At 37.9% G+C, this 17067-nt stretch overlaps 1 pseudogene; it reads left to right on the forward strand.

Annotated features, from left to right (window-relative positions):
- Positions 1-15946, forward strand: part of LOC135747993 (uncharacterized) — a 45904-nt pseudogene extending 29958 nt beyond the window's left edge.
- Positions 15947-17067: the final 1121 nt, after the last annotated feature.

Here is a 17067-nt window from a genome sequence, read left to right on the forward strand (position 1 = left end):
CGTTCCGTGGGTTGACATTCGATTTTCAGTTTTGAGATTCGAATAATATATATATATATATATATCCGTCGACACGGAGGACGACGCAAAAGTATAAACGAGAACCGACGCGGAACCTACGCCATCGCGGCTACGCTGTAGGACCTCCGCACGACTATAACGAGCCCTTAAGGGTGCACCTGATGTGCGTTTGACCCTCAAAGCCTGGTTCGTTTGACTCACACATATCATCAACACCTCACTGCTCACCGGCACATTTCCATCCACGTTTAAGCAGGCGTTGGTCACTCCATTGCTTAAAAAAGCCACACTGAACCCCTCACTCACGGACAGTTATAGACCTGTCTCACATTACGGCTCGCTAAGGCAGAATCCAAATCCTTGGTTCTGATTCTGCTAGACCTGTCAGCAGCTTTTGATACATTCAATCATCAGATACTAGCCACCCTATTGTCGCTAGGGATCACAGGTACTCCTCTTCAATGTTTCAAGTCTCTCTGATTTTCAGGGTGCCATGGAGGGACATGCTGTCCACAGCTCACCAAATGGTCACTGAGGTCCCTCAGGGATCAGTGTTTGGTCCACTCCTTTTCTCCATCTACACAACATCCTTAGGACCTATCATACAGGCACATGGCTTCTCCTACCACTGCTATGATGACACCCAGATCTTCTTTTAATTTTACCCAGATGATCCCACCATAGCAGCACGCATTACAGCCTACTTAGAACACATATCGGCTTGGATAAAGAAGCACCACCTCCAGCTGAACCTGGCTAAGACTGAGCTGCTTCTATTTTCGGCCCCACTTTAAGATATAGCACGACCTATCCATTCATCTTGGCAACACAACCATTAATCCTTCCGAAACTACCAGAAACCTCAGTGTCGTTTTTGATGACAAACTGTCATCCACTGATTACATTGCAAAGATTAGCGTAGTCGTGCCGATTTGCGTTTTACAAATTTTAGGAAGATGCGGCAAAGATAGCTTCACTGATTAGCTTTGAAATAATACTTATAATTTCATGTATGCAAAATACTCTTATTTCATTTTAAATTTTTAGCTTTGTAAAAACACCCTTAAAGTTACAGCATGTTTGGAAATGACGTATAATAAATGTTTTTTACTGATCAAGCAATATTTACCCTGGCTTTTTCTTTATTTGTTGTTGATGAAAATAAAAATTTCGTCCATGCCCAGCATGTTCTCTAATTTCACTGAACATTTCCATGGAAACCCACTAAACAATCTTTCACACAAACTTTTTAAAGGCACATTACAGTGTTGTGGTGGAAATGACACCAATACTGTGCGACAGCAATATTTTGTATAAAAAGTTAAATTAATAGTGATCTCACATTAAATATTATAATGAATTTTAATTATTTTACTAGTGCTTAATTCAGGTACATTAATAGTTACCGGATAAGTCATATTTTTAAACTGTACTTTCATTGTTGAAATGTAAAAGTCTGGGTGTGCGACAAGGAGAAAACAGTGAATTTGACACCTATTAGGAGTTTAAAAAGTATGAAAAAATCATAATAGAAAGGTCCTACATTTTTTTAAAGGTGGTTTTATTGTAAGTTTGAGAAAGAAAGAGGAATTTGTCAAAAATTATATGTATTTTAAAAAATATGACCCAAGTACATAAAAGTGCCCGTAGTCTAAGAATCACCCTTAAATAGCCTACCTTTTACGTTGTCAGTAATTACTGTGCTGCTTATTTCTGATACGGGAATGTTTGTTTATTAGAAAAATGTTAGGCTACCTTATTAAAAGTATTGCTCTTGTGTTTTGTTTCACTAATGCTGTTCTCGCAGGACGCGTGACAGGCACGCCGCTCCCAGCTTGCGCTGTTCTGTAGTATTTTTAAAGTTTATTTCTTAAAGTTTATTCTAAACGTGTCACATGTCCATATTGCACGAAAAAAAGGCACTACACTCCCTTGAGTCCGCAGCAACACATCCGCCACATAATAAACTGTAGATAGACAGACACACACACAGATTCCTGCCTTTATTAAAGAGAAAAATATGTTCAGCCCCTCCTTCCGAAGCTTCGAATATTCGTTTTTATTTCTACTAGAGCTTCGAAGCTCAAAAAATGGTATTCGGAACAGCCCTAGTAGAGTCACACTGTGAATACATCTGAAGGATGCTTTGAAGGCAGCTCTGTTTCGTGCCCTTCATTTGGCAACTTTTAAAGGATGAACGAGCTGTGGGAGACTCTCAAGACTCAATGCGGGCCTGTGAAGTCCGGGTATTTTGAAATAAACATTCAGAACTATAGTTGAATAAAAAATTGAGCAAATGTAAAAGTTTATTTATATAACGATGAGATTTGTTAACAGAAGGGTAAATGAGTGAAGTGTTGAGCGTCTTCTCTCTCCAGTACAGCAGGAGGCGCTGCAGCTCTTTAGTACACAAATAAACTCACTAAAGAAAGAGAGCGGGCTGTTTTTGTATCCTCGTTGTTTTTCTCTCTTGAGTGTTTTATTGAGAGAAAACAGAGTCTTGTCTCTGTGTATTTTAGTGTTGATGATGGATGTGATGTGCTGTAAATCAGTAGGAACTGATCTGTCCATGCTGGATATTGATGATTTTATCACAGAAATCTCTCAGCTGAAGAAAGAGGTGGCGTTACTGGAGATAAAGCTGAGATTAAGAGGAGATGAAGGACTGAAGAGAGAGGTTTGTACAGCTTAAACATCCTTTACCTGAATCAGACAACATTAAATCGTTTATAATCTTACTCTGTGTGTTTGTGCTTTAACAGTCTGTTTCTCAGACATTATGGTCTGGATGTCAAAACAACTTTTAAACCTCAATGAGAGTAAACTGATGTATGTTGGACCCTTAGCTGTCTCTTAAATAAAGCCGTGTGCAGCTTATGTAAAGACACAGGGCTCTCAAGTTTTATTAAGAGTTTGGAGTGCCGTTGTCGTGAGCAATTCGGTCTCCCCTAGGACCCCGATTGGTATCTAGCACTAATGCCTGCTCAAAAATTTGTCATTGCAATATCTTTTTAACAGTCTATGGCAATATCTCGTCTGCATACGCGGCTAGCAAGCTAATTATGTTGTACAAAATAGAAGCATAAATCTTTTAAAAATAAAAGTTAACTAAAAAATATATATAATAAAGTAATATTCATGTTGCAGACACGTCAGTACTTTTGTGTCATCATCTGCTTTACAAAAACAATACTTTTATTTTTTTCTATATTATAAACATACCTTACAGAATATATTTTTTAATAGTAAAAGTGTAGTAATCATGGCTTATAATTATAATTTAAATGTGTGATTCAACTATGTAGTAATCATGTTTTGTATAAGTAATTAATGAGTAAGTAGTTGTATAAGTAGACAGTAAAAAGTGGAAATCGTACAGTATAATAATCTAAATAATAAAATGACACACGCAATGTGTACATCTCCCACCTATAGCCTCATTTATATACTACTATATGAAACATATCATTTAAAAGACATTTTAAAGTTTAACAACGTTCTAACTACATAAATCATAACGCGATTTTGTAGGAATTGTAATAAGGCGCTAAGAAAACTACCCATGAGGAGTTTTTTCAGCCAATGGAATCACGCGGGGTCCTAGGGGAGACCGAATTGCCCGGGGGGACCCAGGGGGGCAGGGTTTCATAATTCATTGAAGCTTCCCTGGATGCCGCCATTGCTTAGCGAACACCCATCTGCTGTTAGCATCCCATTGACTCCCATTCATTTTGGCGTCACTTTGACAGCGAATAACTTTATATCTGAGGCGTTTAAAGACTCCATTTGTCCATTAATTATTTCTAAAGAAACACGAAAATGTTTAAAAGGCTCCATTACCATGTATCTTACGTTATGGCCCAGTAGAAGCAGTTTTTGTAAAAATAAGCTAACGATTGCGTCATAACCTGCGACTTTCTGTCGCACAGTAGAGAAATTACCGTATAGATTGGGAGAGAAGCTCACAGGCAATCTTTTACTGACTATGAGGCAATCGGGTGGACGTGAAGGCATAAAGTCAAGGGACATTATTAATCAGAATACTAACCAAAATGTGCTCCTGTTCACGCTCGCCGTCTCTGCAAGATTCAGTAGGTGATTCAGATTTCCCGTGGCACGGCTATTAGAAGACTTAAGCCGAAAGTATACTCGGGACGTCCGCGTATGCGCGCCGTCCGCATGACGTCATTTTCGTCATCAGGAGGGTGCCCGGACGGCCGCGTGCAGCCCAAAATTTGAGACCGCGCGGACAGTTCGCGTACGACAGCGCATGCGCGTGAAAATATTTAGACAGGACACTCCACTATAAACAGTTATACAAAGGAAATAGACAGCATTTGCACACACACTATCGTTTTTCTTCTTTAACTTTTACTTCTTCCAAGAACAGAAAGCTGTGGAGCATGTTTGTTTGATTCCTGTTCTTTGTTGTCTTGTTGTTTGTTCTAAACTGTGTTTGCAATGGTGGATCAGTTACTTTTCTTCACCTATCCTAATGTTTTAATGTACTCTAAATGTCACCAAATCAGTGCTGCACTGACAGCCTGTTAGACTAATAATTTGAATAAGAAATCATTAGTATTGCGTATAGTGTCGAACGCGGCCATCCGCGTGTAGCCGCGGGGACTATACCCGGAAAGCTGCGCGGACGCGTGCGCGCGCGAGCCGGACACGGACGCGGAAAAAAGTATACCCGGCCCTTTACAGTTGTCAGACAGGTTGCTCACGTGACATCTACGTCATTAAGCTCAGTTTGAGTCTGCGCAGTACGCTCGACACCCAGGAAGTGCGTGCTTCTAATTGACTTCACTTGTCTCCGTTGAATCCAATGGGGTCGCTGTGTCCATTTCTTTTACTGTCTATGGGGGGACCGAATTGCTCATGACACCGTTACATCTGTCGAGCCGCCTTTCCACTGCACACTAGGCTTGTTGCGATAGTCGGTGAAACGGTGATTACCGGTGCTTCAGCCTCTCACCGGTTAGATCACTTGCCTACCGCGACACCGTCTTTCACCGTCGTTTTGATATTTTCTTGTAATTAAATAGTTTAGTTTCGTTAGAGAGAGCAAACACTTACAACTGAATGTGTCTGCTCCCTGAATTCAGCGAAGCTGAACGCGCATCACATCACAGAGCAGCAGGTGTCAGATTTCATTTCTTTCAGTCAGAGTTTGCGAGGCTCGCGTCATCACAGACCAGCGGCTGCGGGTGTCAGATTTCATTTATTCCTGTCAGTCTGCGCCGAGCAGACGATGGCAGAAGCCGCGTGCTTACTCGTTTTTGTTATAAGATACATATATGATGTTTAATATAGGTCAGATCGTTTTGTTGTTGTGTTTTTCATTAAGAATAATAATAAACCCATCATTCAAGCAGCGCTTTATGGAGGAATAGCCGGTTGCTCTGCTTGGGACTGGCGGGTTTCTGTCAGAAGTACCTGCGCACATTGACTCAAGCACTTAAACCAGCTGTTGCACTCGCATTTGCACGCAAATTCATACGCGATTTAACGCAGCGTACGCAAGCGCTGGATTTAAACAACAGTTGCATCTAATTCAAAAGTGAAAGTAAAATGCGAACTTCTGCGCATTTATAAGCCCCTCCCACCCCGTGAAACCGGTAAAACCGGGTTTGTCACGCGCTGATTAACCGGTGGGAAAATTCTGTCACCGCAACAACCCTACTGCACACGACATACGGAAATGACAGTTGGAGTTCTCCCTCTAGTGGCAGTCGTAATGAAGTTTCAGTTTAATCGTATAAGGGAGAGAAGCTCATTCCAGCCCAAGATGCTTCATTCTAATATATTTACCATGGTGGAATAAATAAATGAACGCAAATTAATGAAATACATAACTTCCGGTCGGCATATCGCATGCGGTTTAGTCGCAAAAGTTTCAAATTTTTTAAAGGATCCGATATTTACGCATCCGCAGATGGTAGGCACCTCACGCAGCCCCTTTGCGACATTCCATAGGAAATAAATGATGACTTCCGGCTTATCGCCGTCGTTTGTCGTGTTTAGCGGAAAGGCGGCGCAACTCCTTTGAGACTCTCCATACAGGGTATGCATTGACGTCACTTTTCCACGTGACTACGCGAGAGCACGTCCGGTTGAGTGGCAAAACGTGCATAAAAAGGCTGGTTTAAAGGGGCTGCTGCGAAAATGTCAGTAAAACTGACTATTATCAGCTTAAATTGAATTTAGTTGGACTTTATAGCAGAGGTGGACAACAGGGGTGGTTCAATTGGGTCAGTGGATATCCGGGGCTTAGCCCAAAGACATCCAAGCATGTGTCAAAAATACACTTTTAATAGCTAAACATGATAAACATTTTCTAAGTGGTATTATTTTTGCCAGATTAACTTTTTAATAGTGCTCATTAAAATAAATATGTTCCACTGAGTTAAATTGAGAACACTTTACACTGATATCAAAGAAGTTGTTCACCTCAAAATGAACATTCGGTCATCTTTTACCCCACTTCTTGTAATTTTAGACTTGTATGACTTCTGCAGAACACAAAATAATATATTTTGAAAAATATTGGTAACCCTAACACTACCCCCCCCCCATGACTTTGACTAATGTAAGTCAAAGGGGGGCCAACAGTTTTTTTTTAACATATTGGCTCTTTTTTTTACTCTCCACTTAATTCATTGTTTGTTTATTTTATCCACAACTGTTCTCTCTTTAATATACACATCTTAATTTTTCTTGTTGGATTTCTTTTTAATGTTATATTTTCCCCCTTTCACACTCATCTCTTAATTCAGCCAGGATAAATAAAAATTTCATCCAGGATATGTTCCTGGATCTCAAACTCAAACCCAAGATTGACATCTGTTTGCAGGGCTGCAAAGCTTTTTTAACATAAAATACAGAGTATTTCTGTAAATTACATATTTTTCTATTATTTACCACAGAAAGCACAGTTTATATAGCATTTTCTTAACCTTATCTTAAATAACTGTATATTAACACCTGGCACTAAACTAACACATTAAATTCCTGATTATGAATGTATTAATGATTATACATTTTCTGCAACCAGGTAGTGTTTCTGTTTTGATTTATTTAAGATTTTTTAAGTTACAGACTTGACTTGGTTATGTTCAATCTCCGTAAAAATGAATAAGGCTACTGCTCTATGTGTAACTTAAGCACAGACACCGCAAGCAACATAATGATATATACTTCATACAATTCTTATATTAAGATGAGGGAGCTTCATAGCATACAGTCTTTTATTTTTGCACCTTTCTCCTCATCTTTCCTCTTTTCTTAACCTGGGCACTGATGACTCTATTTTTAATCCGTGGTTTAGTATGTGTTACATCTCCATCTCTACAGTATATAAGGTGTTGCTATAAGTTGTGACTTGGCGTGAACTAACCCCGTGCAGCTCTTTGAGTAAAACAGCTAAGTAACCCCACAGACAGAGTTACATATCTTCTCTAGATGAAAACTCCAAAGTCCCGACAAGATTAACTGATTGCATGGTGGCAATGATATGATTGACGTGTGGTGCATACACTGTAAAAAAAATCCGTAGAAATTGCAGCTGGGTTGCCGGTAATTTACAGTAGATTTAAAATTATGTTATTTACTGGCAAGAGTTTGTTCAAAGTTAAATAAATTTTAAATATTAACAAGTCTTTATCTTTACAGAATAAAACTATACAATAACAGCCTCATGCAAAGCATTCTGGGAACCAGAAATCATCATTAACCTTTTTCTGTTTTTTGCTTCAGATTTTGTTTCCCAGAACGTTTTGCTTGATGCTGTTTTTTAGTTTTACTCTGTAAAGACAAAGACTAAATGTGTAAATGTTAAATGTTCATTTAACTTTGAACAAAATGTTGCCAGTAAAAAACTTAAATTTAAATCTACGGTAAATTACCGGCAACCCAGCTGCAATCTACGGATTTTTTTACAGTGTATGAGCAATCCGATCACGCATCCAGTTTACTCGCCGTCACGGAGAGCGCGCTCATGGTTGCGTAGCAACGAAAGACACGCTACATCTCACGCGCTTTGGACGGGAAAAGAAAGGTCTATAACACGCGTTTTTATCCGTTTACATAAATAATCAAACAAGCAAGTTGACAGTTCTTGACGAGAGATTTACAGTTCGGCTGTAATAGAAAATATTTTAAAAGATTAAAATTAGTGACGCGCATATTATAACAATCGGGGCTTTACAAAATAGATCCGGGGCTCAAGCCCCGCTAGCCCATGTCTAGCGCCGCCCATGGTGGACAATACTTAGTTACATTAGTTAAATTTTCCAAGCATCTGTGCTTTATTAGGGTGTTTGTATTGGGAAAAATTTTACTTCACTACATTCTAAAGCATAAAATCATACTGTGTATTCTTTAATATTGCATATTAAAATTTATTTAATACCTAATTACATTTAAATTGTGTACTTTTACTTGAGTAAAAGTACGTAAATGTACTTAAATATTAAATGTAAAACAAACACGTGTATTTATGAAATGTAATAGAATAAAAATTATGGTAATATGCTTTGGAATGTATGTTTTCCAAAGAAAAACACGGATAAAATACAAATACTTGAAAAATACTTTTAAGTAGAAAATAAAACCTCTGCTTGATAGTGACCCTAGCAGCTTATCAACCCACCTTTGGTCTGTGGACGTTGGCATGACCGATCTATTTACTTCTCCTTTCATTTTTTTTTTTTTTTAATTTAATTTTAATTTTTTGTTAATCTGTTATCGCAAAACAGCTGTTTCCCATTTTCGTCGATGTCACGCGGTACTCAAATGCTGCCGCTCTGTCTTTTGCCACTCAGTGGGCATAACCGCAGTCCCTCTCCCTGACGGTGACGTCAAGTGCATACCCTCTATAGGAAATGAATGATTTCCGGCTTATCGGCCGTCGTTTGTCGTGACTCGTGTGCAGTGGAATGGCTGCTTTAGGGGAGGGGCCACTCATGTATCGGCCCCACCCAATTCTGTATAGTTTTTTCTAAGTCAGCTATGAATGGTGTTTTGTGTTGTGTTTGTTGCACATTTGATTACTGGGCAATACGATTAATCATGTGTACCAATCTGTCTAAAATCGATTCTGATTCTGTGTTTATGCACAGCTTGTGCGTGTACCACTGCGTTTTGGTCAGTAGGAGGTCCTTATCAATCTAAAATCATCATATGAGTCTGAGTCGTTTATAACGTGCATTTAACAAGTAACACTCGTTAAACAAAATCATTCAAAATATTCTTTATTATCATGAAACTACCTGAAAATTTTGAAGAACAGCGATATTCATTTTCTTATAGATTTCCTGGAATAGCGTTTGTAATGCTACTTCTTCTGTGGCACTAATGGAGTTTCTGCACGAGTGCGCCCTCTGGCTATTGGATGTGGCTGCATTTCATCGTAATTCATTAAAATTAATTCATTGAGAAAACGCACATTTGCACGATTAATCGTCACAGCCCTACTGGGCAATTATAATGAAATAGTTCTCTAGTCCACTAAATTCATGAATGTTAGCGGGACACTTCTTCCCTCACTAAAAAGTCCATTCATTTTTCCCATAGACTTTTGAATCATCACTAAAAATAAACTCTGTGTTTAATAAATGTTTATGACATTTACACGTTTTGTGTATGTGTAACGTGTATAATCAAACTAAACCACTGGGTGTGCGTGTTTTGTAAGGATGAGGCTGTGGTTTCCCAGCTAACAGAAAAAAGTTCTAAGAACGTTCCCTGAAAGTTTTTAACGTTCCCAAAAACGTTCTGCCAACGTTAAAAGTGTCCAGTTTTCTTGACGTTCTAAGAACGTTTTTGTGTTGTCTCAACGTTAGAGGAATGTTACATTTTACCATTTTTAAACGTTATGACAATGTCATGTTTTAATGTTCACAGTCACACAATGTTTAAAACAACAACTGTTTATTATATTGACTTCTTTGATTGTTATGTAAATGATAGAGAAACATTGCATTTTATTATATTTATTTTTTATATTTATATTATTTTATTTTATTTATTATATATTATATATTTATTATATATTATGTATCTATTATATGTAAGTTTAGATGTTGATGTTTTGTTTAATTTTAAGTCACCATTATTGTGATTAGTGTTCGTTTTAGTTGGGCTCTTGAGCCTTGTCCTCTGCTTGCTAGTTTTTTCCCTGGTTGTGTTAACTTTTTGTTAATACACCACATTTGTTATGAACATGTTAAGTTAGTAGTGTAATTCTGTGGTGTGGTGGTTGGTACATAATGGTAAAAAATCATTCCTAATTAATTTACTAATCAAAAGTTTATTTTCTATCAATAATGTAAATGAGAGCCAGCACTTTTACTGCAGTTTGTCATTAAAGAGTTGTAGAAACTTTGGACAAAAAATATCCGCTATTTAATTGGGACGTACAAACATCAAGAATCAGACTATGAATCTCAACCATTGTGACAAAGAAAATTGGAAAAAAAATCTTTATTTATCCATGCTGCAGTGCATGCTGGGAGTCCTGAATGAGATTTGTAATTTGTTAATACCCAGCATGCATTGCAGCATGAAGTTTTTCATTTAATTGTCACCATGGTTGAGATTCATAGTCTGATTCTTGATGTTTGTACGTCCCAATTAAATAGCGGATATTTTTTGTCCAAAGTTTCTACAACTCTTTAATGACAAACTGCTGTGAAAGTGCTGGCTCTCATTTACATTATTGATAGAAAATAAACTTTTGATTAGTAAATTAATTAGGAATGATTTTTTACCATTATGTACCAACCATCACACCACAGAATTACACTACTAACTTAACATGTTCATAACAAATGTGGTGTATTAACAAAAAGTTAACACAACCAGGGAAAAACTAGCAAGCAAAAGACAAGGCTCAAGAGCCCAACTAAAACGAACACTAATCACAATAATGGTGACTTAAAATTAAACTAAACATCAACATCTAAACTAACATATAATAGATATATAATATATAATAAATATATAATATATAATAAATATAATAAAATAATATAAATATAAAAAATAAATATAATAAAATGCAATGTTTCTCTATCATTTACATAACAATCAAAGAAGTCAATATAATAAACAGTTGTTGTTTTAAACATTGTGTGACTGTGAACATTAAAACATGACATTGTCATAACGTTTAAAAATGGTAAAATGTAACATTCCTCTAACGTTGAGACAACACAAAAACGTTCTTAGAACGTCAAGAAAACTGGACACTTTTAACGTTGGCAGAACGTTTTTGGGAACGTTAAAAACTTTCAGGGAACGTTCTTAGAACTTTTTTCTGTTAGCTGGGTTGTTGTGAATCTTCAGAGTATGTGACTGTTTGCTTACAGGAGGATCAAACCTCCACAGAGTCTCTGGATTCTGTCTGTAACGTTGGAGAACAGCAGCAGATCCTGCAGACCAAACTCAAGATGTCTTCAGTTAAACCGATGGACAGTGGGAACCTGATGATGAAGATAAGTAGAGAAACTACAGCAGTTGAAGATCACAGCGAGGAAGATGATGACAATCATGATGATTTTATTCCTTCAGGTGTGTTTAATCTTTTACCTTACATGACATTGAATTACACACAATTCAAAAAAATCTCTAAGTTGTTCTGATGCAGTAATATATGTCTCTTTAATGGTTTGCTAGGGAGAGAATTGGCATCCACCAATGATTATACATCAAGCCTCGAGTAAAACAATAAATGGTCACATTTGATCCAGCTTTTACTGCATTCAGGTTCATTAAGCTTGGATAGTACAAAAAAACACATGGGTATATTTGCTCCTGGCCTTTAAATCCACCACTTGGTCAGCTCCCCCTTACATTCACTTGCTTATACAGACTTACGTACCCTCTCAATCCTTGGGGTCTGTCACTGAGCGACGTCTTTTTCTCAAAGAGGGAAAAAATCTCTAAGTTGTTCTGATGCAGTAATATATGTCTCTTTAATGGTTTGCTAGGGAGAGAATTGGCATCCACCAATGATTATACATCAAGCCTCGAGTAAAACAAGGCCACCCCCATGTCTCTATGATGTTCTGATGCAGAGATATAGGTCTTGGTACATGGTTGCTAGGGTACTCTCTTTGGTACAGGAGAAAACGCTAACACTTAGCAGTCAGTTAACGGGTATAATAACTAGTGCTGTCAAAATTAATGCGTTAATAAGCGTTAACGTAAATTCATTTAAAATACATGCACTTTATTAATGTGTAATTTCTGTTTGAAATTGCCTAATCCATTGTTGGATAAATTGAGACGCAGCCTACAGTAAATAGTCATTAAATGTCTAAGATGATCTTTATTTGTACTAACTATTTATATGAACTAAATGATGCGTGTCAATCCACTTGTGCATCTAAGATTTTGGGTTCGGTTTTAAAACATGGGTTCGAAGAATTGGAAAATAAATTAGTAAACACTTGTTTCTGTGTTAACTAATAATAACTAAACAAACAAGCAAAGTTATACTAAGATAACACCCGGTAAAAGTCAAGGGAACCGCAAAAACTAGGCTGTGGTCACCAAATGACTAATTGCTAGTCCACATATCTAAACTAAACAAAGTTTGTTGTGTTGCATGCAGTCTGGTAGCTTAAGTTCATATGTTTATCAACAGATCGAAAGTCCCACGAGTCCTTGAAATCCTTGAAGTTTGTGAATCTAGGGAAAAAAATTCATGGCCCTGGGAAGTTTTTGAAAATATACATCTATAGATACAGGTCATTGAAAGTGCTTGAGTCTATTTTATGCAAGAAGTTTTCTGGAAAAAAAATCCATATTATTCCCTGTGTAGTGTAGGATAATATCATAAAAATTGTAGACTTTTTAAGCGCACGTGCTAAACTGTTAGTTTTAAATGCTTAAATCTTCTGTATGCGAATGTTGATTCATACCAAAATGCTTTTTTGCGTAGTTGTGTTTGACACGTGAAAACATCTCAGGTTACGTATCTAAATGTGCTTTCACATCGCCACCGGCGAGAGTGTCAAAGTAGACGAAAGTCATTCATTTTCAATGAGAGCTGGCAGCGAGCTCTGGCGAGCAGCGGCGCGTCATGTACGGTGTGACCGTTGAGGAGAGTTGAAATCAGTTCAACTTTATGATAATGAGCTATGATGGGGCAACCAATCGGAAGGCAGAAACCTCCACTTGAGAGGAGTTCAGAGAATGCATTTGAGCGTCAGAGCGTCCACTGCACCTTTTCTATAGTGTCATTGGCAGGGCAGCCAGAGCTTTTATTGACGCTCTCACCGGTGGCAATGTGAAAGCACAGTTGTTCCCTGAGAAGGGAACGAGACGCTGCGTCTCCCTTGCCATACTTCTTGCATCCCTTGTTAATATTTCAGATAGCGATATACTTCCTGGCTCACGTATCATCCTGTCATTGTCGTTAAGCCTCACCATTGGTTGAATTTGATATACTCATTCAGATGCACTTTCCCCTGGAGGCGTCCCCAAAGTGTCACCGCAGTGACGCAGCACGAGTTCCCTCGAAAGGGAACTGTAAAAATGTATCTTAAAAAGTAACACGATGTCACCTTGCTCTCACTTGAAATGTCTCCCCATATTTAGTCCTTGAATTTGAGGGTATTGGACCTGGAAAGTCCTTGAATTTAAAGTTAACTAAAGTTAAAATCACATCTGAAGATTCCCAGTCCACTCCATGCAGTCGCTGTGCAACTCTCCATACTAGGAAATAAATGACTTCTGATCTATTGGGTGTTGTGTGCAATGAAAAGACGCAGCTTTAGAGTCAATAACTACTTACGACCCCATTAGCAGCAATAACTGAATATAGAAAAAACATACAGAATCTCAGTTGAACCTCTTGTTTGTGTGTTTACAGTTGGTGTAAATGTAAATAAGAGATTTCTAATGTTGTTGTCTTTCAGATAAGATCAGTGATTCGTGTTTTGATGGAGAAATAACGTCTTTATCATCAAAAGAGCGACAGACGGCACAAACTCTTTCCTGCATCACCGATGGAGAGACATTGAGCTCACAGAGACATTTAGATAGAAATGCAGAGCAAAAACTCTTGACCTCCACCAGATCTGAGATCAGCTTCACTACCTTACAAAAGTATAAACGTCATCATTCAAAAGTGCACAGAGAGAAGAAGAAGAAGCACTTTCACTGTCAGCAGTGTGGGAAGGATTTTGGCTTCTTATCTCAGCTAAAAATTCACGTGAGGACACACAGTGGTGAAAAGTCTTTCTACTGCACTGAATGTGGCAAATATTTCAGCACCAAAAAAACTCTTGATATTCATGAGAGAATTCACACTGGAGAAAAACCTTACGTCTGCTCTCACTGTGGAAAGAGCTTCTCTGATTCAAGTACTTTTAAAGTTCATCAGAGAATTCACACAGGAGAGAAACCATACGAGTGTCCTCACTGTGAGAAGAGATTCAGACAAAACTATCATCTGAGGACACACATGCTTATACACACCAATGAAAGACCGTATCAGTGCAGTGAATGTGACAAAACCTTTAAGGATTCATGTACACTAAAAAAACATCAGAATATTCACTCTGAGGAGAAACGCTATCAGTGTTCACACTGTGATAAATGTTTCGGTCAGAAATATAATCTGATTATCCATGAGAGAGTTCACACTGGAGAAAAACCTTACGTCTGCTCTCAATGTGGAAAGAGCTTCTCTGATTCAAGTTCTCTTAAAGTTCATCAGAGAATTCATACAGGAGAGAAACCTTACGTCTGCTCTCACTGTGGAAAGAGCTTCTCTGATTCAAGTCAATTTAAAGTTCATCAGAGAGTTCATACAGGAGAGAAACCATACGAGTGTCCTCACTGTGAGAAGAAATTCAGCCAAAAAACTCATTTACAGACACATATGCGTGTACACACCAATGAGAAACCGTATCAGTGCAGTCAAAGTGGAAAAAACCTTTAGGGATTCAGGTTCATTAAAATCACACCAGAATATTCACTCTGAGGAGAAACGCTATCAGTGTTCACACTGTGATAAAGGTTTCGGCCTGAAATCGAATCTGATTATCCATGAGAGAATTCACACTGGAGAGAAACTTCATCACTGTAATGTTTGTGGGAAGAGTTTTAATCAACATCAACATTTAGTGTCACACCAGAGAACTCACACAGGTGAAAAACCGTACAAATGCTCTCAGTGTGTGAAGACGTATGCTCAGTCAAGTCACTTAAGAATCAATGAGAGAATTCGCACTGGAGGAAAAACCTTACTTCTGCTCTCAATGTGAAAAGACGTTTGCTCATTCAGGTTCCTTAAAAGCCCATTTGAGAGTTCATACGTGATAGAAACCTTACGGGCCCTATCATACATCCAGCGCAATGTGCAACACAAATGTCTTTCGCTAGTTTCAACATGGCGAAATTATCATTTTCACGTTTTAGCACCAAGTTGTTTAAAAAGCAAATGCATCTGTGCCCAATTTTGCACCCATGGGCGTTCTGGTCTGAAAATGAGGCGTGTTCAGGTGCATTTTTGGCGCGTTGCTATTGTGAGGCAACTAAAATAGACTACACCATTAACCAACTAAAACCTGCTCTAAAGTCAATGACGGAATATTGTTTTTGTTATTTAATGAGCGCGTTAGTAATACGGGACAGTGCGCGTTTGCTTATCACACCCATGGATGCGCAGCAGAACACAACCCTTTTATAATATGAAAAATTAAAGGATTAAAATGTAAAAGATTATTATAGAGTCTCTTGGACTTAAATGAGGACCGATTATGAGACGTTAGAAGATGTAAAGAGCTGCTTCACCTGTAGCTTGGTAAGAAATTGTTTTGCTTTAAACAAATGCTTCTGTTTTTAAATGTTTTTTAAATGCTACCTCACGAATTTGTACCTGTGGATATGGTGAGATAAGAAACATTTTAGGTAATGCTTTAAAAAAAAACATGGCGCTGTCCGAGTGCTGAAACGGCTCTCTGCACGTTTGGAAATTCTTTATCTTCTGTTTGTTACAAATAAAGTATTTTTAAAGTACAAACCTTTTCTTGCATATTTGCAGATTTTATTACACTGATTTTGTAGGATATCCATACATTTACATCAAATAAAAGCTTGCTATTTTACTTCCGTGACTGAAAGAAAAAGGCTTTTAAAGGTTAAGGTTTAAATCTAAAAAAAAACAATTTCAATACAAATAAAATCAATCTTAAACTGGTGGCCGCCGCCTTCTTTAGTTTTTCTGTTTACAAATTCCACTTATAAGGCATGATGCCTACGCAACTTCCTTTTAAAGGGGATGAGAGCTGAGTCTCTCATTGGTTAATTGCACGGTACGCCCAAAACACATCCATTACGAGAATAGGAACGACCCTTTTAGACTGTGCGCTTGGCGCATAAACCATTTTCCTGTCGTTAAATTGGCAAAAGTGGAATCAGACATGCCCATTTTGACCATGCGGCGTGCGCTTTAGACAATGCGCTTAGATTGTTAAAATAGGGCCATACGTCTGCTCGATCTGTGGAGAGAGATTCACTAATGAAAGACCTCATCAGAATAACAAACTGATCTGTGAAAAAGACTTTGGGTTGAAAATAACCCAGCATTTTTTAAGTGCCCTGCTGAAAAAACCAGCATACCAGCGAGACCAGCATATGTTGTGTTTTGGTGCTGGTTTTCTAGTGAACACCAGCTAAACCAGCATCAGTACCAGCATTAGCACCAGCTAAACCAGCAACAAACCAGCATTACGACCAGCTAAACCAGCATTAGCACCAGCATCCCATGCTGGTCATACACAGGAAAATCCCCAGTGTTAAATTAACTCTACCAGTGTTAAATCAACACTATTTGGTGTTTATATAATCCACACCAAGATCGGTGTTAAAAAAGACTGGTGTTAAAAATATAACTCTGAATCAGTGTTAATGTTAATGAGATAATGAAGTGATGATTAAGACATTAATGGTGAACACCTGCTGGTCATTCAAATCAATTACATTTTTGGACATTTTCCTGTCTCTAAATTTTTATTTTGATGACTCGTT

This window comes from Paramisgurnus dabryanus, chromosome 24 (assembly GCF_030506205.2).
Source record: "Paramisgurnus dabryanus chromosome 24, PD_genome_1.1, whole genome shotgun sequence".
Lineage (NCBI taxonomy): Eukaryota > Metazoa > Chordata > Actinopteri > Cypriniformes > Cobitidae > Paramisgurnus > Paramisgurnus dabryanus.